This window comes from Pseudochaenichthys georgianus, chromosome 22, assembly GCF_902827115.2.
Source record: "Pseudochaenichthys georgianus chromosome 22, fPseGeo1.2, whole genome shotgun sequence".
In the NCBI taxonomy this organism is placed as follows: Eukaryota; Metazoa; Chordata; class Actinopteri; order Perciformes; family Channichthyidae; genus Pseudochaenichthys; species Pseudochaenichthys georgianus.
In genome coordinates, this window is record NC_047524.1 from 29,204,942 (window position 1) to 29,230,213 (window position 25,272).

Genomic DNA, 25,272 nt, shown 5'->3' on the forward strand with positions numbered 1-25,272 from the left:
TTGTTGTTAGCATCAGGTGCTAGCTAGCTGCGCTAACGGACATAAGGAGCTGTTTAAATGAAAACAGAGGAGTGACATTTCGCCAACAACTGCGCCGAGCACTTGACTTTATGCAGGTAGCCAGACAGCGGGACAGTGTACGAACAGTCAGCACACTCAGCACGGATAGTGCGCGTAACATGATTGCAGCGTCCAGGCAGCTCCCGTTCGAGCATATGCCTTGAGTTGCACATAGCTCCAAGCGCACACACACACACACACACACACACACACACACACACACACACACACACACACACACACACACACACACACACACACACACACACACACACACACACACACACACACACACACACACACACACACACACACACACACACACACACCATGTATACATCACTTCAGGGGGCATTTCCTAACCTTAACCAACACATGCCTAACCCTAATCCTAAACCTAACCAAGTCTTCACCCTAAAATTAATGATTCCCCTTATGGGGACCTCCAATTTGTCCCCATAAGGGAGGTGAGTCCCCACACGTGACTATGTAAACAGATGTAGGTCCCCACAAGTATATTAATGGTAGTCTACACACACACTTACTTTGTATTGTATTATTGAATGAGAGAGGTTCCTGGTTGAATTGAGGCGAATATTTGTAATGTTCAGAGGTTGTTGTGTTTAATATTCATGAGAATATTTGTCATTGTTCACATAATAATAAACATTTGCATAAAGCATATTTGTCCACTCATATGTTGATAAGAGTATTACAAACTTAAAAAATATTCCTCTAAGGTACATTTAGAACAGATAATTTGCGATTAACTATGGACAATCATGCGATTAATCACGATTAAATATTTTAATCGACTGACAGCCCTAGTTATTATTGTTCAGATGATTTAGCTAGGCTAGCTAAGAGCTGCTATCGTCAGCGGTCTCTTGTTGCCATAGCAACAATAAACGTTCACATGGACCAACGAGCTGTAAGTAGAGATGCAGAATCAAGCTGTATTGTAAATACAGATGAGATACTTAGAATTTTTGCACAAAATACAAGTAAACCTATAGGAAATAATTGGTTTAATTTGCAATATTTGCCATTGAATTTATTGTAATCTTTCAATTCATTTATTGTTTACTGAGGTGATAACTATTTCATAATTTGTGTGTAACTTTAATTTCTGTGTAAATGTGTTACTTTTACTGTAGTTTTCAAATGGCTGTGTGTCTTGAGCATTTTCAGGTATTGTCACAAAGATCTGACTTTTTTGCATTGGAAAACACTAGTGTCATAATGAAAACATGGCAAAGCCACTAGTGTTGTTACGCTCGTGAACGTTTCGTTCAATATGAACTAATCTTTTATCTTGTACATTATTCTGTGGTTTTGAGTTATTTCCCCATCCAATGATAAATGCTTTCCCTATGTCCAGCCAAGACAGTTTCAGGGCAAGTCCAGCTGGTCAGTTCAGGGAGAGAGCCAGACCAATTCAGGCAGCCCAAAGACTGCACCACCTGAGAGGGAAAAGGCTGTAGAGAGTGAGGAGTATGTCAGCTGTTAAAGATTTTAAGGGACAACTGGTCCGCTTTCCAAATCTCCGCGCGTCCCTAACAAGCTGGTTATCATACAGGAAGGAATCCAGAACATACAAGTATCCGTTAAAACAATAATCTACTTTAATGGTAATATAACAATGCAATACAATCAATACATTACCATACAAAGCCATATCATATGCGTAATGTCAGGAATATGCCTACTCCTGGCCTTGTTCACGTGCTGCCCCGACCCGGGCGAGAAGAGAGAGGCAGAACAAAAAGCTGAATAAGCTTTCATACCAACAGAAACAGGAAGGGGTGGAGTTTACTCAGCCTCCACACACACACACACACACACACACACACACACACCCCCCCCCACATTCCAGAGACCTCAGATGTGTCTTAAAGGATATTTCTTTGCTTCCAAAGATAACACAAATATTTCATCTCTCATATCTCCAACTTCTGGTTACACAGAATACAAAGTAATTAAACCCACACATATACTATTCAAGATATGTAGACTTCCCTGAAACATGACATGCTAGAGATTTTAAGCAGAATATACTCTTCCCCCACATAGCACCCTGTCCTGCATGCCTACACCTCCCCCATAGGGCAATAAAACCCTGTTTACTCTAAACAGCCCTTGTTTATAGCCCTTTTAGTCCTCACCTTTATGAAAGGATAAAACAGAGAAATCAATATAAAACACAAACACAAGTATTGTTTGAACAGTATTCCCTTAACTGCTACTATTGATAATTACCAGAGAAACTCAAGGGACCTCTTTTAATATCTGGAAATTGCAACAAGACTTTCTGCCATTTCAAATGTAACACACTTCTTAAATATCAGTTGCTGCACAGCCCAAAGACAGGATCACCTGAGAGGGAAAAGGCTGTAGAGAGTGAGGAGTGTGTCAGCCCAAAGACAGGATCACCTGAGAGGGAAAAGGCTGTAGAGAGTGAGGAGTGTGTCAGCCCAAAGACAGGATCACCTGAGAGGGAAACAGCTGTTGAGAGCTATGAGTGTGTCAGTCAAATAACAGATTTTTTTTCACAACCTGATCATAAAAATCTCCAGTCATTTTTTAAATTACCATCCTCAGCAAAAAAGTAGCAATACAGTGGTGCAGAAAGTGTTCTGTAGCAGAGACGGCACCAGTAGAAGGTGGCTGATGTACTGTGCAGAGCGTCACATGCTGTATTGTTTCATCTGCATGGCATTCGGTAAGAGAACTGATAGCAGTCTGTTCATCAGTGGAATGTCAGATTGGAGGCATATACACCAGCGCACAGAGGAGCATGAGAGAAGCAGTGCACACAGAAACTGTGCTCTCTTGAAATCCGCCAGTGCTGATATCAGCAGTGTGTTTGGTGGCAGTCAGATGTCGGCGCACAGAGAGCAGGTCAGAAAGAGACGGCAGGTTTTGGAGTGCATCATAGATGTCATCAAGGTTCTTGGGAAGAGGGGGCTTGCATACAGGAGGCATATATACTCTGGAAGACCACACAATTGATCATGGTAATTTCTTTGAACTCATACTTCTACTGGGGAAGTATGATTTCTGTTTAAAAGAGCACCTGGACAGCTGCATTGAGAACAGCAAAAAGTTGCATTTGTCTAGTGGCACGAGAGGCAGAGGCTCCCTTGTAACTTTACTCTCCAAAACCACAGTCAACTCAGTGATAGATGCAATTCACCATCTGATTCAAGAAAACATCTCCAGTGATATCAAGAAAGCAGGAATGTTTTCAGTGCAGCTGGACACAACGCAGGACATCACCTCTCAGGATCAATGCTCTATAATTATGAGGTATGTTACTGATGTTGTCCATGAGAGGCTTGTTGCAGTGCTGAAGTGCAGTTCATCCACTGGACAGGCCTTTGTCAACATGCTGTCAGAAGTTCTGGACAAAATGGGCCTCAGCAAGACCATGTGCATTGGAAATGCGACTGATGGGGCATCAAACATGCAAGGCCAATACAAAGGATTCTCCTCACTGTTGTCTGCACAATCTCCAAACCAGGTGCATGTATGGTGCTATGCACATGTACTAAATCTGGTGCTTGCAAACACAACCCAGATTGTTATTGAGAGTGGGTCCCTATTTGCGCTCCTCAATGGCATTGCGGTATTCATCAAAGAGTCATATAAAAGGATGAATGTGTGGGAAGAGTCAGGCCGAAACAAGAGACGTAGACGCCTTGCTCCTATTGGCGAGACACGCTGGTGGGCCAAGCATGAGGCCCTGAAGAAGGTGTTTGGCTCCTTTGGAAAACCGGAAGATGGTCTGTACATTGATGTGCTGTTGACATTATCAGCTATACAGAAACAGGCAACAGTGAAACCATGTATCCGTGTCATGGCCAGAGGATATGCAGAGTCATTGCTCAAGTATGAGACGATCTTGACGGCTCAAATCTTCCTCCACCTATTTGAACATACTTCTCCATTGTCTAAATACCTTCAGACGGCAGGATTGGACATCCTCTCAGCTCACAGAATGGTGGCATCGACACAGGATACGCTGAAAAGCTTGGGAAGAGATTTTGAATCTGTAAAAAAAGCAGCAGACACATTTGTCAACTGGACAAACACAGAAATCCAAGAGAGAGATGACACGGACATTGAAGTGGAGGCCACACTGCCACAAAAGAGGAGGAGGATGAAGAAAGTCTTGCCTGGAGAGATGGCTCGGGGTGAGACCCTGGATGATGCAGAAAAATCCTATGAGGTGAATGTGCATAACCGGATCATGGAAACAGCAATTGAAGCCATTCATAGGTGCTGTTTAACACACGGCAATCTATATGCTGACTTGGCATGTTTGGATCCCAGAAACTTCCCTCAGCTCTGCACCAGTGCTCTTCCCCAGTCTGCCCTTCAAGACTTAAGCAAGTGCTTGCAAGGATTTGACAGCAGGGCAACCAAGGAAAATATGCAGGCCGAGTTGAAAAGCTTTGCACTCCAGTGGAACAGGCTGAAGGCATCCCCATTGGCAGAGTACAAAGCAAGAACAGTAGAAGATGGATCAGGTGGTGAGGAGGACAACACAGAAGAGGTTGAGATAACTCCCATAAGCTGTTGCTCCTGCAAAGAATGCCCTCTGTGCTGCTACCAGATACTTCGCCGTTTCAACATGCTAACAGATGCATACCCTGTCCTAGGCCTTGCTTATAAATACCTGCTTACATTATCCCTCACACAGGTTGCTTGTGATTAGGGTTGGGTATCGTTTGAATTTCCACGATTCTGATTCCGATTCAGATTCTTTGAGGGGCAGGGTAAAAAAATTATAAATTGCTTCTTCCACCAAAAAAATTACATTTATTCGAGAAACTTTTAGACGGGTTAGTTTACAGTAATATTCACATTAATCAGTCTGTTTATATTCACTGCTATGTAACTGTAACCTGAGAACCACTGAAGCTACAACAGTGCCACAGTCCAACTTTTAAAGGAAACCCCCCCCATTTAAAAACAGTTCTTGTTGAGAAAAACAAGCATATCTGCCTTCTCAGGCATACCGGGAAGAAAGGTTTGAACATGTTAAAGTAAAATGCTTCAATCTGGTGCACTTTAAGCAGAATTACTAGAGACTAGATCTAGGGGGTACAACACTAAACACCCATATGAAAAAGATCGGTTTACATGTTAATAATCAAATAAGTATGTGAACATAACCAGTAACCTACCATAGCCAATAACAAATACATGTAACGTATTTTATTTTTGTTGTTCATTCATATCTTATTTTACTATTTTATTTATGCATATTTTTTTATCTCTCCAGTTTAAAACGATATGTCTGATGATATGTTTACTGTCCTATAGTATACATTGGAATTATTTCAAACCTGTTTTATCCCAATAATTATAAAAGAGTGCCTTGGAAATATGTGTTTACATAAATTGTGATCAAAACGTTTGAGACCCACTGAGATAACTTAGACTAAAGTGAACTATCTAAACACTCAAGAGTCCTTTACCTCACTGAGCTGTAGTTATCAGCCTCTCAGTCTGACTGGAGAGGACTCTGTAGTGGACATTTTTATTATTATCATCCTTATTATATCTTTCATATGTTTAAACCAAATGCTTCTTATTTCCTGATATATTCTTACCATTATTATATATCTCTTCTTCCTCTCCTTCAAGGCCAAAGAGATGCTTTGGCTACTAAGAGACTCACACAGACACACACGAACTTCCCTGCTCTGAGAACCGTTATGCTATCTCCCTTTGAAGGCCAGGTGTCTAATAACAATCTGACTGTGTGAATCCAGATTTCTCTCTTTCCCACTCATTTCCTTATATAACCTTTGCTTTCCCATTGTTCTGCGCACTCTCGGGCAGACTTTCCATACTCTGTCCGACCGGTGACAATATATTATTATGTCGTGTATTTGAAGCTTCAAATAAATAACCAAAAGACAGCTTTGCTTGATTCACCATTTATTTGTTTTGATCATTTGACTTGTACTCTCCAGCTGTGTTTGGGCCCTAGATTTCCATAACAAATGGCGTTGTCGGCAGGATCTCTGTATGTTTGATCGGGGAAACCTCTGGACGCTGGTGGCTGCTAGCTCCGGGATCTTGGATCCTCCTCTACCCCGACATAAAACGTACGGGACGAGGGGACCAGCGCGAGGGGTGGAACCGATTGACTTCACGAGATCCAACGAACTCAAAGGGCTTTCAATACTCGGTGAGATGTGCAAAGTCTAAATTGTTTAAAGTTAAACGTAATTAAAACTCCATGACATCAGGAGAGGGACTGCTCGAAAACAGAGATATTTGGCATATCTAGCATCGACGGATGAAAAATAGTGTTTTGGTGACACGGAGTGTTTTGGTGACACTTTAATAGTGTTTTGGTGACACGGAGTGTTTTGGTGACACTTTAAAAGACTTTGCTATGGGGGCAAAGCAGGGGAGGGGGTATGTACAGCCTCCTGAGGGTCCGATAGTTGATGTCATGCGAGCAAAATATGGTGAAGAAAGTCTGGCTAAATTAAATATATGGACGGAAATGTTCGGATTTCCTAAGGGAGGTTCTTTGAGTAAATTAAAAATCAAAAACCTAAGAGATAAATTACAAGAGTATGGAGATGGGATGAAAAAGAAGAGTACAATTAAAGTAAAAGACTTGGAAAAACTGGACACTCATAGAAAGTGTTTATAATACTGGGGAGTAAAAAAAAAGGCAGTTGGCCTTGGGGATTAAATAAAATATTAAGGTTGAAAATGAATGTGAAGAAAATAAATACATTATTTCCAAAAGACATGTAAACCCCAGACATCTCTGTGTCCTTCCATTGCAGGCCTGAATGACCTCTCCTCGACTGGGTATCCCTTCCCTCCTCCGGCGTACAACCCTGGCAATCTGGTTGGAACACCTCAACCACCTCCACTACAAGCCCCAGCCATGCAGTCAGTGTCAACTCCAAGCTCGACAACAGCGGGATAAACAAACCCGATGCCCTAGGAGACCAAGCAGGTGTTTGGGAAACAAACCTCAGTAATGCCTTTCTCAACGGACTCACAGACACAGCGCAAGCTAAACAAAATGCTGGCCGCTCACAATACCGAGGGAGAGGCAGAGGAGGTTTTCAGAGGCAGAGGACAAGAAGCAAGACGTTCATTTGAAGAAAGATGTTTCCAAGTGTTGAACATTGGATTATGGGACTGCTCACAGAACACTGGAGTGGAGGCAGAGGGGGACAGCAAGGAAGGGGCCCAATCGAGCGAGATGGAAATTCAGCAAGCAGCATCTAACCAGGGAAGTGACACACACACACACACACGCATCATACATGCTATTGAGAAATTAGAAGAATTAGAGGACATGTCTGTGGTTAAAAAGGGTACATATTTGAAATATGACAGTGAATGTTTGCATTAAGAAATGTCCCACACATTTTTGGTTGATTCTGGGGCTACACATTCTGTGGTAAAAAAAAAGGGCAGATTTGCCTGAATGCAAATTTAGTGATAGATTTATTCATGTGCTGGGTTTATGAAAAGGAGAAGTTTCTGTACCACTTCAGAGTGGAGATAACGGTGTTGATAGTAATCCATTTCCCACATCAGTAAAAAACAGTTATTTTATCATCTGTCTGCCCAACACATTTACTGGGCAGAGATCTGATTCTCTGGTTCGGCTTGGACCTCATTTTTCCACAAATGAGGGTCTTAAAGTCCGACAGCCATCTCCTATGATGGTTCAAAAAAGTGTCATTTGATGATAAAGAACTGGTGAATGTGTATCAATGGGCTGCTGACATATCCTGATTTTCAGGAGTTGTTGCGTTTGACTGATCAACGTGGTTTTCCACCTGCTGTGTGGAAACTTCTCATTTTGCATTGTACTGCTAACGTGGTTGAAAGATCCGTGTAAATGCTATGATGAGAGTTTTACTGTTAGAATGTGTGAATGATGAGCTCATATTTAAAAATGTATTGGAATTCGCTGGGTAGCGCTATCTCTGTTAAGACTCACACACACACAAGACACAACCAGCTGTGTCAAATCCCAGGGGCGGTCCACACATTTCACTAGCCAGGGGGCCCCACTGATAGATGGAGGGATTTGGGTCCAATCGTTAAAGATTGGGAGTCAGTCACTGATTAGACACCTACACACACAGAATATGTCATGTACTCTATGTCACGTGACGTGTATCAAAGGAAAATGTGCACGAACGTAGCCGTTCTGCGCACATTGCTGTTGGTTGAGGATAAGGTAATTCTCATATCTCTGAGCTTCCTGCCGCGCTTTCAGATGTGCCATACTCACTCTGGGCAGCTCACAGATATGACGTAGGGTTAATGTCCACGTTCACGTACCGTACCCATTGAAACGTGAAGCTGTTGATGGCCAGTGTTTACCTCTCTGCTTAAACAAGGGGTCATTATTCCGTGTAACGATTCCAGTGTTTCCTGTCAAAAAGATCAGAGACAAACCTCCTGACGAGTGGAGATTTGTCCAGGATTTACGATGTAAATGCAGCTGTGCATGCACGCTCGTCCGGAATTCTTATCTGATTATTTCCCAAGTTCCAGCCTCTGCAACATATTTACTGCCATAGATGTCTCAAATGCATTTTTTCCAGTGTTCCGGTACACAAAGACAGTCAATTTTTGTTCACATTTGAATATAATGGTAAACCTTACACATTCACACGTTTGTGTTAAGACTAAATGTTAAAAAAGTCACTAAGCGACAGATGATGTCATTCTTGCGTATGTGTTCATAACACACGGCTGTTGTTATGCTTGCTGTGACGTTACATTAGTCCGTTCTCTGCTTGTAATTAGGCCGTTACAAGCTTCAAAGTTGTATTTATCATCTGAATTTGCCGAAACAAGTTTAATATTCTGAAAGCCAATACTTTCAAGATGTATAATTGAGGTGTCTTGAGTAGTCAAAATTACCTACAAATCATTGTACACACGTGTACATATTATTCTATTTTTATGCAGCTCTGTGTGATTTTGTAGCTACAATTCAGACTAATACACTACCAGAAGTGGAATAAGTACTCAGATATTGTACTTGAGTAAAAGTAGAAGTACCAGAGTGTTACAGTAACAGTCCTGCATTCAAAATGTTCCTCAAGTAAAAGTAGAAAAGTATTATCAGAATATAGTGAAAGTAAAGACAGTAAAAGTAGTCGTTGTGCAGATTGGTCCATTTCAGAATAATATATATGATATGTTTTATAATGATTGATCATGAAAGTGTTCTCAAGGCTGGTGAAGGTGCAGCTAGTTTGAATGGCTTTGTATTCTGCAGGGTAGCTTGTGGATTCACTCCAGGTGGAACTAAAGTCTGATTTAACACTTGATTATATTTCACATCATTCATCCACATCTGTGAAGTAACTAAAGGTATTACATACATGTAGTGAAGGAAAAGTACACCATGTACCTATGACTTATGTTCACTTCCAACCTAAAAGGACCTCAAAAATAGTAATCAATAATGTATTGAAAAGTTATTTGCTGATTGGTTTTTATATCGGCTCAGCCAGGTTATATGGGAGGCCCAGTCTACGTACACTCTAACAACAAATGCATTGGCTTAACAAAGAAAATCAAGGCAATAGGTTGCATCGATGGTTATTGAGTTAAGACAACTTCTATTGAAATGTTGTTAAAGCAACAAAGTTATTTGGGTTAGGGGAGAAGGCTTTTCCTCTGCAATCAGAGGTGTTTTCAATTACCACTCACTTAATAATTGGTAGCATAAACACAAGTTTTTAAGTTGATTACTCCAAAGTTTCAACTTGTTTTACCGTATTATTTAAATATAATCTTAAATTGTATGTACTTAATTACCACATGTTGAACATGTTTTTAAGTGGACAACTATTTATAAATTAAGTTGCTCCAAATAATATTGTATTCAATAGGGTTTTTCTCTTAGCTTTTTCATGTTTTTGCCTTTAAAGAAAGAAATTAATTGATTCCACAACAAAAAATATTAGGCAATTCATTTTTTTATTTTTTGAACTGCAGGTGTTTATTTCAACACATGATGTTTCAAAAGGAGAGACTTCATTTAGTTTGAACATTGCCTGAAGACGGTTGACGTACTTTCCATGGTGTGCACACCTAGACCGGACTTAAAAGACAGACAGGTTTTTATTGTTTGGACTTAAAAGACGTTCCTCTGACCAACGCTGACCTCATTTTGTATGTTGATGGGTCTGCCTCTCGCGACCAAGGGGGCACTAATCGGGTGGGTTTTTCTGTTGTTTCAGATTCTGCTGTACTCCGTTCTGGACCGCTTCCATGCCACCTCTCAGCACAGGCAGCAGAGCTCATCGCACTAACTGAAGCCTGCACGTTTGCAGAAGGCAAAACCGTGACTATTTACACTGACTCACGATATGCTTTCGGGGTAGTACACGATTTTGGGGCTATTTGGAAGTGTAGACAATTTCTTAAATCTGATGGCAAACCAGTACTTAACCATGCACTGGTTGCAGGCTTACTAGACGCCATTCTGCTCCCATCTGAGGTTGCAGTCTGTAAATGTGCCGCACACGCAAGCAGTACAGACCCAGTTTCCCTAGGAAATGCGGCTGCTGACTCAGCCGCAAAGGCAGCTGCCCTGATTCCTCTCGCACCTCACGCACACTCATTTGTTAAAATCCCTGTCTCCTCCTTCACTGACAACATGTCATCACTGACTTCCATGCAGCAGCTAGCTACGCCAGTTGAGAAAGCTCAATGGAAGGCTGCTGGGGCTGTTTTTGACCCAAAATCCAGCATCTGTGTTGGCCCAAATTCTAATCCATGTCTTCCCAGACATTTTTTCCCTCATTTCGCTAAATTGACACATGGGTGGGATCATGTGTCAAAAGGGGGGATGTTAGAGTCTATAAATCAGGAGTGGTTCACAAGGGGGTTCACAGTAACAGCTCAAAAGCACTGTGAAGCATGCCTAATCTGCATTATGCAAAATTCTGGTAGACCAGTTCTACAAACTAGCAAAATGCTGTGCAGACACAGGTCTGTCATGGACACAAGCTCTGCCCATTGTGCTGATGTACATGAGGATGCGGAAAAGAACACGGAGTCAACTCAGCCCATTTGAAATCCTTTTTGGGGCTCCTCCACAGATTGGACTCAAGGCTCCAGGATGTCCTCTTCCCTCCACAACTTTGTGTGAGGATGCTATGTTGTCATATTGTGTTAACCTATCATCCACTTTAGCAGACATCCGACGTCAGGTAGCCGCAGCCTTGCCTACCCCTGCCACTGGTCCGCTTCACCGCCTTCAACCGGGCGACTTCGTGCTGGTCAAGGATTTCCGGAGAAAGAGCTGGAAATCCAATCGTTGGCAAGGTCCCTACCAGGTGCTTCTCGTCACCCAGACAGCGGTCAAGGTCGCCGAGAGAGCTACATGGGTCCACGCCAGCCACTGCAAGGTCGTGGTCACAGGAAAGGAGAAACGATAGAAACAGATGACAACAAGTGACGTGTCCAAGTCACCAACAGATGACAACAAGTGACATGTCCAAGTCACCAACAGATGACAACAAGTGACGTGTCCGAGTCACCAACAGATGACAACAAGTGACGTGTCCAAGTCACCAACAGATGACAACAAGTGACATGTCCAAGTCACCAACAGATGACAACAAGTGACGTGTCCGAGTCACCAACAGATGACAGCAAGTGACGTGTCCTAGTCACCACCAGCACCACACTTGCACTACATACACCAAAACACACTACACACAAGGTGTCACGAGCGAGTGCCAGCTGAGCGGTTCCATATGCTCTCTGGTTCCTCGTTTGTGTTATCAGTGTGCGAAGTCTGACGGTCCGTGTCACGAAATCGACCGAGAGAATACACTCACACACTCCATGGAACATTTCCCCCTCGTGATGAGGGCTCGCCTGGAGAGACGACAACGCAACCGTGAGCAATGTGAATGCTACTGGAGAGCCTGGACAATCATAGAATGGTTCCTCTGCATACTTGCCATGATAGTTGTGTTAGGACTAGTCCTATATTTTATGTATCCATTTCAGCATACAGCATGTCAGCCAAAATCGAGGTATCTAAGAGGTACATGGGGAAAGCAGGGCGAACCACATTTATTTTATTTTGTTGTCTGTATGTATGTATCCGGCGCCGACCCGTGTGGCACATTTTACATAGACATCGCGCCCAAAACTCAGACCCCGGAAAAGCGTAAGCAACCTTTGACGCCACTGTTGACATCCATAGGTACATCTACATTTAATCTATACATAGGCGATAACGACCATAGCAACATTGATGTGGGTCAGACCAGTAATGGGATCACCGGTAACGTCTGGTGGCACACTCTGAGATCATTCTTGCAGGCCGCAGGACAACATGGGTCATGTTATGCATGCACCCTTTTCCCCCAGGACTCATCAATGTCCGTGCCAGTTCGTCCGCGCTCTCTGACCCAGGTTGAACACCTCTGCGCGTTTATGGCTCTGACAAAGCCCATCAAGGATGAAGACAGCGTAACCGGGTGGCGTTATGCTAGGCAGCTTCCCCCACCATGCAGCAATCGATCTGACTCCTCTTTGCGTGCATCCACGCTTGACACCACATACGCAAAGTACCAACCCGTCAGCCATGTGCACCCCAGTCATTTGAGAGGGATGAAACACAACCTCTGCATCCAGAGAGTTTACCACAAAACGTCTCTTACACCACATTATTTTTTCCTAGGCACTACTACTGGTTGTACTCGCATCCTACGGAACACATGCGGTGACGGTGCTCACAAAATCTCGTATTGTCACATATCTGGTGCCCCTGAGAGAATCCTTTCTAACGTAGCATTCCCAGATGTTGAACATATTTCCCTCCAACTGGCGTGGCCCAGTGATTCTGGGTTTAGCGCGCCAGAAGATTACGTTTGGTTGTGCGGCAACAAGCTCTATCAAGTTCTGGCTCCCCTTTGGATAGGGACATGCACTCTAGTGGATTTTAATCCAGCAGTCACTGTACTCACGTCCTTAATGCACACGACACATCATTACCCAGAGTTCCAACACCCCGACCACCACAAGGTAAAAAGAGATATGACGTCCGCTGGAGCTAAATTCATGGGTGGCCTGTTCCCATGGTGGGGTACAGTAAACAATGCCCATAAAATAGATACCTTACACGTCCGGCTAGAGAATCTGACTTATGAGACGACGCAAGGCTTCCAGGCATTGACCCCATTCATAATAGCCTCTAGGAACATGCTCATGCAGCACCAATTCGCTCTTGACCTTTTGTTCGCCTCAAAGGGTGGCCTGTGTCATGTGATCGGTGACTCCTGTTGCACTTACATTCCCGACGCCACCAAGAACATCACTGACACCGTGCTGCATCTTAACAACCTGTTAGCTGACATGAAAGCTGATGACATATCCAACGCAGGGGGCTGGGACTGGTGGGCCTGGCTTACATCAGGCGGGTGGAAAGCATGGCTGGCTAGTATAGTTACACCCCTGGCGATCATGTTTGGCCTATTAATCAGTTGTACCTGTTTGATTATCCCAATACTGAAGAAGTGCGTTTCCAGCATGGTGTCCTCAGCTTTTGTTCAGTATACTACTATTCCATTACAAGACAATCCTTTGCGCCACAGTGAGATAGATCAGCTAGAATCAGAAGAGTCTGATTCCGATTCATCAATATAATCATGTGTGTATCTCCTCTCTTATGCTTACATTATATTGGAGTCTGTCCTCCACAAAAACAGCCAGTTTTCTATGATATATTTGTGATGTGTTTACTTAAACCAGCGATGGAGTGTATTCATTGATGTGTTATATCAGTCTATCCTATCATTTGTTTTTTCTATTGATCAAGTATGATCAAAAGGGGAGAATGTAGTGGACATTTTTATTATTATCATCCTTATTATTATCCTTATTATATCTTTCATATGTTTAAACCAAATGCTTCTTATTTCCTGATATATTCTTACCATTATTATATATCTCTTCTTCCTCTCCTTCAAGGCCAAAGAGATGCTTTGGCTACTAAGAGACTCACACAGACACACACGAACTTCCCTGCTATCTCCCTTTGAAGGCCAGGTGTCTAATAACAATCTGACTGTGTGAATCCAGATTTCTCTCTTTCCCACTCATTTCCTTATATAACCTTTGCTTTCCCATTGTTCTGCGCACTCTCGGGCAGACTTTCCATACTCTGTCCGACCGGTGACAATATATTATTATGTCGTGTATTTGAAGCTTCAAATAAATAACCAAAAGACAGCTTTGCTTGATTCACCATTTATTTGTTTTGATCATTTGACTTGTACTCTCCAGCTGTGTTTGGGCCCTAGATTTCCATAACAACTCTCCTCCACATCATTGTAGAAACATCTTCTTCTTCCGTTAGACCAGCTAGCACCAGATGCTAATAACAACAGCGCGTACGCGCTCGCTCCCACGCTCACTCGCACTTTGGCTGTGAGCTGCGGGTGCCAGATAAGCCAACATCCCCCATTTTCATCACTTGCAGCGCCCATCGTACAGGGCAAATGAAAAGTGTAACCGGGATGAAAAGGGTGTTACATTTACTTAATTATGAATGTTGTTACATCAAGGCCGAAAATTAGGATGAGCACCAACGGTCAAAACGTTTTTTATTTCTCCCAGAGCTGTCAGCGCAGCGCCTCCACAGATCTGGCGCCCTAGGCGAACATCTATAACGCCAGTGCGACGGGCCGGCCCTGGTCCCAGGTTACGCTGTAGGAAGTGTAGGTACAACGCTACATTTCCCGCCCCGCCGCAGTCATACAGTAGGCTACGGAGAGCGGCGAGAAACATTTCCTCAGGCATCGAAAAGCGGAACCGAAATTCACATGTCTAAATTATGCCGTTGGAATCTAAATGTTGGAACCGGTTCTCGGTTCAACAGACAAGGCGTCAAAAAGGAGTAATTTCGACCAGGTTAGTGAGTGCGGTGTAGAGTGCAACCTATGCCAAATTAAACTTATATATAGGCATACCTTGCTATACCCGCAACCTCCGTTCCAGCTGAGAGGGTCTTCTCTACAGCTGGGCTGATTGTGAATCGCCTCCGCACATGAAAGCTGTAGGCCTATAGCTGTCAAACTGTGATGACCAGTTCAATACATTTGACAAATTCGACTTGGTTTCTACACTTATTTGAACATGTATGTATTCATTTCCAAAAAATATTGAAAAAAATTGATAAAATGAAAAGAAATTACCCAATTTTTTTTTTTATAGGATATGTACATTTCGGTTAACTGGTTAACCATTTTTTGGGGGGTTGAATATTGTTATGACCTGGCTCAAAAGGCCACAACAAAAAGGAGACACACCATGTTGACGGTTAACAAAATATGTTTATTTAGGACAAACAAATCAAATCAAGTCAAAACCAGTAAAGTATGAGGTGTGGATGTCAGTGGTATCAGTAATGTAAATGCAGGGTGAGGATTGTATGGACATGTATGTGTGTGAGAGTGTTGAAGTGCACAAAGTAAAGCAGCTGAAGAAACTCATAGTATACTCAACAAAACCGGGGTGCCTGCAGGGAGAAGCAGAGCGAGAACAGAGAGGAGCAGAGAGGCTTCAAATAGCTGCAGGACACCAGACCCAGGTGCCCTGAGTTACTGTAATCAATGCAATCACTGGAGCCAATGCAGCACAGACAGAACAGCCACACCCTCTCTACTGATGGACCCACAGGGGCATCACACATATACATTTGCTTTCAAATTCCCATCCCTACAGTATAGTTGTAATGATCAAATTCGACATAATAACTATTTCAAATTGGATTAAAAAGTTACAGATACAAGATATACATATTAAGTAAAATAATTACAATTTACAGACATTATTCATGCTTACATCAACACTCAGGGTGTGAGAGTCCTCGCAACGACCAAAATTGACACCAACACTTTCAGGAAAAAACTCTCTGAGTGAGAGCTTGACTCAATTAAGTGTTAAAATAACACTGAACCCTGCTGATTAACACTAACACTGAAAATATAACACTGGCACATTTGCTGTGTATAACTATTTAATAAATAACACAACTTTGGTTTAAGCACGTATTTGTTCTTTTCTTACCAGTAGGTGATTAAGGGTGCGTTCACACCTGCCTTGTATAGTCCAGTTGAATCGAACCCTGGTGCGGTTTATTTGGGTCGGTGTGAACACAATCTGAGACCTCTTAAGTGAACTAAACAACCGGACTCTGGTCCGCTAAAATAGGTGGTCTCGGAGCGCTTGCGAACTCTGGGGCGGTTAATTGCTGGTGTGAACGCAGTCAATCAATCAATGTTTATTTATATAGCCCAATATCACAAATGTTACATTTGTCTCAGTGGTCTTCACAATGTGTACAGAATATCAGTATGACAATACGACACCCTCTGTCCGTAGACCCTCACATCGTACAAGGAAAAACTTCCAAAGAAAACCCAGTTTAAAGGGAAAAATGGGAGAAACCTCAGGGAGAGCAACAGAGGAGGGATCCCTCTCCCAGGACGGACAGACGTGCAATAGATGCCGTGTGTAAATTGAAAAGATAATACATTTGCAACATAGGTAGTCCAAATGTTTGGAAATGCATGTGTGTATAATAGGAAGATGAATCCACGAGGATATCCATCCAGGACCTATGATCCAGGACCACAGCCACGACTCAAGATCCAGCGCTCGCGATCCAGGACACAGGACCGCAGGATCATCCATGACTCCGGATCCCAGCATATATAGACACCAAAAAGAAAGACATTTGGGGAAGCTGGGTTAATCGGAACATGAGTGTACACGGGTATAGACAGAGAGAAGGAAGAAGTAAGATGTCCCCCGACAAACTAAGCCTATATCAGCAAAACTAGGGGCTGAATCTAATCAGCCCTAACTATAAGCTTTATCAAAAAGGAAGGTCTTAAGCGCACTCTTAAAAACGGATAGGGTGTCTGCCGCCCGAACACAAACTGGAAGCTGATTCCACAAATGTGGAGCTTGATAAGAAAAGGCTCTGGCTCCCATTGTACTTTTAAAGATTCTAGGAACAACCAACAACCCTGCATTCTTGGAACGCAATGCCCTAGTAGGACAGTAGGGTATAATGAGTTCTTTAAGGTAAGATGGCGCCTGCCCATTAAGGGCTTTGTAGACGAGAAGAAGAATTTTAAATTCTATCCTGTGTTCTATAGGGAGCCAGTGTAAGGCAGCCAGAACAGGAGTAATGTGGTCCCTTTTCCTAACTCTGGTTAGTACACGAGCCGCAGCATTTTGAATCAGCTGAAGCGACTTGATTGACTTCTTGGTACTCCCTGATAATAAAGAGTTACAATAATCCAGCCTAGAAGTAACAAATGCATGGACTAGTTTCTCTGCATCGTTTTGAGGCAAGATATGCCTGATTTTTGCAATGTTACGTAGATGGAAGTAGGCGGTCCTTGAAATTGATTTTATGTGGGCGTTAAAGGATAAATCCTGATCAAATATAACACCAAGATTCCTTACAGTCTCACTGGAGGCCAAATTAATGCCATCCATAGTTAGTATGTCTTTAGATAATTTGTTTCGTAGATTCTTCGGGCCAAGTACAATAACTTCAGTTTTGGTCGTGTTTAACATCAAAAAGTTTAAGGTCATCCACGTTTTTAAGTCCTTAAGGCAGTCTTGAATTTTATTTAGATGATTAATTTCATCAGGCTTGATTGATAAATATAGTTGAGTATCATCCGCATAACAATGAAAGTTTACAGAATGATTCCTTATAATATTGCCTAACGGAAGCATATATAATGTGAACAAAATAGGTCCGAGCACTGAGCCCTGTGGCACTCCATGGCTAACTTTGGTTTGCGTGGAAGATTCATCGTTAACACGTACAAACTGAGAGCGTTCAGATAGATAGGACCCAAACCAGCCTAAAGCAGTTCCCTGTATGCCAACTAAGTGCTCTAGTCTTTGCAATAGGATATCATGGTCGATAGTATCAAATGCAGCACTAAGATCGAGCAAAACAAGAATAGAGACAAGTCCCTTGTCTGAGGCTATTAGAATATCATTTGTGACTTTAACCAGAGCTGTCTCTGTGCTATGGTGTGTTCTAAAGCCAGACTGAAAATCTTCAAATAAATCATTGTTTTTTAAGTAATCACACAACTGTTTTGCGACCGCTTTCTCAAGAATTTTTGAGAGGAACGGAAGATTAGAAATAGGTCTATAGTTGGCTAAAACCTCTGGATCGAGGTTGTGCTTTTTAAGAAGCGGTTTTATCACTGCTACTTTGAATGATTGTGGAACATAGCCTAATAATAAAGACATATTCATAATATTTAATAAAGAAGTGCTAATTAATGGAAAAACTTCCTTCAACAGCTTAGTTGGAATTGGGTCTAACATGCACGTTGATGGTTTAGAAGAGAGAATCATTGAATGTAATTGTTCAAGGTTAATGGCTGAAAAGCATTCTAGTTTACTATCTAGTGTAATATTAGAACTTACGATTCCGGGAGCTGCACCAAAACATATGAAGCGTAGTATTTACGTGTCACAAAAACGCGGATATCTTCAAAATCTTTAGCGAAAGAGTCTTTCAAGACATCCGCGGTTGTTCAGTTAAAGAGTGAAGCAGAATGAAGTATTGAACACATACTTGCCAACCCTCCCGATTTTTGCGGGAGACTCCCGATTTCACTGCCCTCTCCCGGTTTCCTCCCGGGGTCATATGTCTCCCGCATTTCTCCAGATTTCTGACAAATCAGATTTACTATCGACTGTTTTCACTCGGACTTTAATACAGTTACACCATTGTTTGGTTTCCATGGTCGCGCATCTCTTTAGTAGCGAGCGCAACTGAAAGTCTGAGAGGGTGAGGCAGATGAAGTCATAGAAAACAGAACAAGAATCGACAACTCGACCCTCTGCTCACTCCTTTCCTAAAATACAGGTCCAGCCCACACATATACTCCATCAAGGATGGTGCTACAGGCAGCAAGGCAGTGCACTTACAACTACAATAAGCACGGTAATGTTAATCTAATACAGCTCCGCCGAACCACTAGCACCCCCTCTGTGGTGTTTTTGGAAATGCTCCCGATTTCTGAGGTCTCGAGGTTGGCAAGTATGGTTGAACAGCAGGGACGTGCACAGACATCTGGATGGGCTATTGCTCTAAACTGGAAAAAGGGCCTCCCCCCCTTGTTTTTAATGTAAAAGGTTCATGATATAAAATGGGGTGGCTGTGGCTCAGTGGGTAGTGTGCTGGACTTCAAATCTGCTGCAGGTCTCCCTTGAAAAAGAGATCGTTGATCTCAATGGGATTTTCACCTGGTTAAATAAAGGCTACAATACAATACAAAAGTCCCACTGCAGTCAGCATGTCGTTGTTTCTCTGGTGACACTTCACCCCAAATTGCTCCTGTGGGGATTGTCCACAGTACTGAATGTCACTTTGGATAAAAGTGTCTAACAAATGACATGTAATGTAATGTAATAAAAGCACAACACTGTCATTGCAAGTGACAATTAGTTGACTTTCATGTCCAACTGCTAAATTCGTTATTCAGGCACATTTTTTGCGGTCCACATCTGATTAAAATATCTAATGTTAGTAACTATTAATGAAAAATGGGGACAATTCTGTTTTAATGTAGTTTGACCATTGTAACTGCTCGGCAGACATAGCTGCTGATAAAATAGGGCTTCTAACTAAATACCTTAAATAAAATCACGAATTAATGAAACCAGTTCAATACGCATTATTCTTATAATTCTTTAAGAGCGTAGTAACGGTAAGGTATTTCATTACTTATTTATTTAGAATTCCATAACCTAATAACAGAGATGGTCAAACTAAAGAAGAGACATGGCAGAAAAGAGTTTATTGAAGGATAAATATGTTTTCATAATGTGTTCTGAAAAATGTATTGTCATAAATGTGTTTAAGAAGATTCTTAGTCAGGAAGGGAGGAACAGAGAACAGTCTGTTCAGGAGCACACATACACACACACACACATTCACATGACAGAGTCACAAGATACACAGTAACATATATTGGTGTTGGTCATCATCACATGATTGTCATGTCTCTGTATTGTTGAAAATAAAAGAGCTGCACTGAGAGAAGACGAGCGGAATTGGTTGAGAGTGGACATTTGCAGGTCGCTCGCCGATTCTCCTTGCAGCAAGCTAAATTGAAAACTTGAGTACTGTTATCTCTGTTCACTGGATTTGGTATATTGAACCGAACTGGGGTTTTACCCTTACAAAGTAATATTGGATACCCCACATTAATTGGTCCTTCGAGCCGGATTCCAACAACATCGTGACGCGAAGGAGGAAGGAGACGACACGCCGCAGTCTGTCGACAGCCGGGATCATCAGCCGACCCCGAGAAAGACCCGGGACGCAGAATTTGTGGACGGGCCGGTGCTTATATGTCCAACCTCCCTCATCCTGGACACGATTGACGGAATCCAACCGGACCAGTGACCACAGATAACGGGTAAGACACGGTTACTCCACCATTAAGGAGGGTGATAAAACGTTGATAGAGAAAGGTTACTCCGCCTATAAGGAGGGTGATAAAACGTTGATAGAGAAAGGCTACTCCGCCTATAAGGAGGGTGATAAAACGTTGATAGAGAAAGGCTACTCCGCCTAAAAGGAGGATCGACGTGCCCTTGGGTACATTTATGAGTGATTGAGTGAAAGCGGTGTGTAAAAGTGTCATCAGTCGAATCAGCGCACAGAGTGGAAACCTAACGGTGCTAACACAAACTCTGTGGTCTGTTGAAGTACACGCAGTGGTGAATTAGGGATTAGGTTCCGACCGACACGTTGTCCAGTAGGAACACCAGCTAGAATCATGGGGTCCGATGGGAGTAAGCCTGCCGCTACAGGGGACATGAGATATATGGAAATATATAGTCATGGCAGCACCATTTATTGTAGCAAATGGTATAAACAGTACAGCTTCCAAGGGAAGCTGGAGAAAACAGCAGTAAGAGAATTAAGCGACAAATTGAGAGCAGCAACAGCTGGAACAACGCAAGGCAAGAAAAGAAAGAAGTTAGAAGCTCAACTACGGGTTGCAGTTATATGGGCTGAACAAGCCCATAAAAGGACAGGTGGAGCAGTGGAAGGTATGATAGCAGCGGCTATTTCAGTGAAAGCAGACGAGGAGACAGGGACGTCAGGATCAATTGATGCTGCACGCACAGCGGCGATAATAGTCGAGCATAGAAGGGAAGAGCAAAGGATTGGAAAAGCGCAAGAGAAAGAGAAAAAGCAAAGAGAGAAAGAGACAAAACAACGCATAGAACAAGAATGGGCAGCAACAATAAGCCCTCCGCATACAAGAAGCAAGGAGGAAAGGAAAACCAAGTTATATACTGTTGAAGAATTAAGAGAAGCAGAAAAATCATTCGACGGAACAGCATATCAGGGTGACGTTTATCCATTAGTACAAGTGGCCAACCCGCACTATGGAGTTGGCGAAGACCTAGAAAGAATGTTAAAAGTGTTCCGCCGATGGACAATGGATGAGTGTAAAAAGGCATGTGAGGGACTGACTCCATACAAACAGGACCCGGCGCAGTTTGTCCTTGACCATACTGCATTAATAGCGTCATATGGTTTAAATGTACATGACATTTTAAGAACCCTTATGGTAATCCTTGACCATGAGTGGGCAAGGGTAAAAGGCATTTTCACGGGAACAGCAGCAGATGGAGGCCCAATGCCACCAGGTGACCAGGCTTTAACCAATGCTCTGGTTCCAGTGTACCAAGCAATTGAGAGGACTTTTGCCCTAAGATGTGATTTCACAAAAGTCTCGGTATGTAGGCAAGGGGAAAAAGAGTCAGTGCAGGACTTCAGAGTAAGAATGGAAGAGTGTTTCCGTATTCACAGCGGCATCCCCTACAGCAACGTAGCTGACTCTGCATTCGTACAACAGCTAAAACAAAGCTTAATGAATGGGTTTCACCCAGGAGTCGCAGATTTCATCCGCAAGCACAATGTTAACCATAGAACATGCGACTTACAAGAATGCCTACATTATGCAGAACACGCCACATCCCAAATCAAAGAAAAAAGACAAAAGAAAGCATCTGCATCAGCTTTCTTTGTAGGAGAAGGAGGATAAACCAATGAGGTTTTCTTTGTAGGACCAGGACAGGGAAGAGGTGGGTTTAACAGAGGACGAGGGAATGGTAGAGGAACAGGCAGAGGCAGAGGACGAGGACTAAACTCAGATGGGAAATTCCTATGCCACAGATGCGGAAAGGAGGGACACATGGCTAGGGACTGCAGGGAAGAGAGACCACAGAACAAAGAAGGGGGACAAAAGGGACAATACAAAGACGAAAATACATGCCCCCCCCCCCCCTTCACATAACCTACATAGTTATGACAACTGACTATACGTAGAAAAGGAAGAAGAGGACATCCACACACATCACATTGACATTTCTGAAGTATTACTGAATCTGTCGGACAACAGTATTAAACCTACCAGGACAATCGAAATCAATGGGGAAAAATTAGAATTCTTATGTGACAGCGGTGCAGACTCATCAGTAGTGAACAAAGAGGTCCAAAGAATGTGGCCACCAACTGGCACTATGTTTGTAAAATCAGCAAATGGACACATAAATCAGAGGTCGATTTCAAAGCCACTTGTTATGGAAGATAGAAGGTCAGGCCTCCAGGCATCCCTCACATTTGTGTTCATCTCAAACTGCCCTGTCAATGTGCTAGGGAGAGACGACATGGAAATGTTAAAAATCAGTATAGTACCAGTCAAAGGGGGAATGCGAGCAGTAGGGCCCGGAGAAAAAGTGGAAGACCAGGTCTTCCTTCAAAAATCCATAAACACCCCCAACTACTACTGGTCACTAGACATGCCACAACCTGACGTGACAAACACAGGTGAACACCTGTTAACGCTATTCACCCCACAACATGGCCAAGAAGTAATGAAACCTGACGCATTGCACGTTACACTAGATAAAGACTATGATGTGCTCGTGCATCGACTGACACCACAGAGGGTAGTGTTCCACTCGATGTATGCAAACCAACACGGGGATTTTGCAATTGACGCTAGGGTCCCATCAACCACTGCCTTGATAATGAAACCAGGTTCCACGCCACACATATCAGTAGCTAGGGGCCCAGGGACTTCATGGAGAGACTTAGGTTTATTAGTGGCAAGAGGTAACAGGATAAACAACAAGATAGTACTCCCTGTTAGTCTCTACAAAACAGCAGCTCATTTGAGTCATGGGCCGTGCCATGTCTCAACAGGAGGGATGGTGACAATAATAAATGAACACTTCCATACATACAGCTACATTTTCTAAAAACTTTTGTAGAGCCTGTGTAGTATGTTGCAGACACAATGCTCAAGGCAATGAGCGACCACAGAGAGGAAAGTTTCCTCCACCACCATACCCATTTCAACACATGCATATGGACTTCATCGAACTAACACAATGCCAAGGGTACACATACTGTTTGGTAATGATATGTCCGTTTTCAAAGTGGGTTGAAATATTCCCAGCAAAACATGCAGACGCTATTACCGTAGCAAAAGCCATATGCAAGACAATAATACCAAACAGAGGTATTCCAGAGAAACTGTACAGTGATAATGGTTCTCATTTTGTAAATCAGGTTATTACCAAACTGTCTGAGCATATGAGGATAACATTAAAAAACCATTGTGCATATCATCCACAAAGTGCAGGCTTAGTGGAAAGAACAAACGGAACAGTAAAGTTAAGACTAAGGAAAACAATGGAGGAAACAGGAAGAAAGGCAAAAGGTTTGTCTCCCATAACAGGAAGGGAATTCAGACGAGGTGAGGGAGGAGGATGATGCTGAGGCAGAGACTACATTAGCTGAATGGATGAGCAGACTCTTCAGAAGCAATGAGATAGCTCGAACAAATAACCTGCCAGACATTTCTACTCCCTTACAGGATACTCGAGTGCAGACTGGTGACCAGGTCCTCGTGAAGGTGATTAAGAGGAAGCATTGGCACTGTCCACGGTGGGACGGTCCCTACACGGTACTGCTGACAACACCGACTGCACAAAAAATCGCCGAAAGAACTACGTGGATACATCAGAGCCACTGCAAAAAGATAATACCTCTCCAACTTAATGACGGATAAGTGGTGGAAGTCCGGCTACAAAGGGCGGTGTTTCATTAGGAAATACTGGTCTCAACCCCGGTGAAGAAAACAACAGAACCACTATCACAAATAGACTATGTTGGGAAAGGTGTTGTTTGTAGTGGCCCTACTGGGTCTGACGCTAATGACTATAAGACAATTGAGTGAGGAATCCTCAACAAAAGAAGAAGTCCATCGAGAGAAAAAATGGTCACTACTTAAAGATGACCCATGGAACCACGGTGACTATACTGACACAGACCCCTCTCAAAAGGACGAATATACTTACCTAACCTCCAATGTGTAAGACTTAAAGCTAGGTTACTGTCTGTCATATGACGAATTGTTCGAAAATGTCAAAAACAAGTGAATTAATTCTGAAAGTAATAAAGACACTGTAACCAGCTAGTAATTATGAAAAACAGGAGGGAATGTTAGAGTTTATTGAAGGATAAATATGTTTTCATAATGTGTTCTGATAAATGTATTGTCATAAATGTGTTTAAGAAGATTCTTAGTCAGGAAGGGAGGAACAGAGAACAGTCTGTTCAGGAGCACACATACACACACACACACACACACACACACACACATTCACATGACAGAGTCACAAGATACACAGTAACATATATTGGTGTTGGTCATCATCACATGATTGTCATGTCTCTGTATTGTTGAAAATAAAAGAGCTGCACTGAGAGAAGACGAGCGGAATTGGTTGAGAGTGGACATTTGCAGGTCGCTCGCCGATTCTCCTTGCAGCAAGCTAAATTGAAAACTCGAGTACTGTTATCTCTGTTCACTGGATTTGGTATATTGAACCGAACTGGGGTTTTACCCTTACAAAGTAATATTGGATACCCCACAGAAATCCTACAACGAAGCGGGACAGTGAAGTGTTCTCTGAGAGAGGGCAATCAAGAAAAGAGAGTGTGCGGCCCCGTTGAGGGAGTTCACGGAGCAGATGAAAAGACACAGAAAGACCGAAGCACAATAACAACAAATAGGCTATATT

General features: G+C 42.7%; 1 long non-coding RNA gene across 1 annotated transcript; it reads left to right on the top strand.

Annotated features, from left to right (window-relative positions):
• Window positions 1-20,500: 20,500 nt before the first annotated feature.
• LOC117467922 (uncharacterized) lies at window positions 20,501-25,035 on the top strand. The gene is made up of 2 exons (XR_004554413.2): window positions 20,501-20,579; window positions 24,063-25,035. It is a non-coding gene; the product is annotated as an uncharacterized lncRNA (long non-coding RNA).
• The last annotated feature ends 237 nt before the right edge of the window (window positions 25,036-25,272 follow it).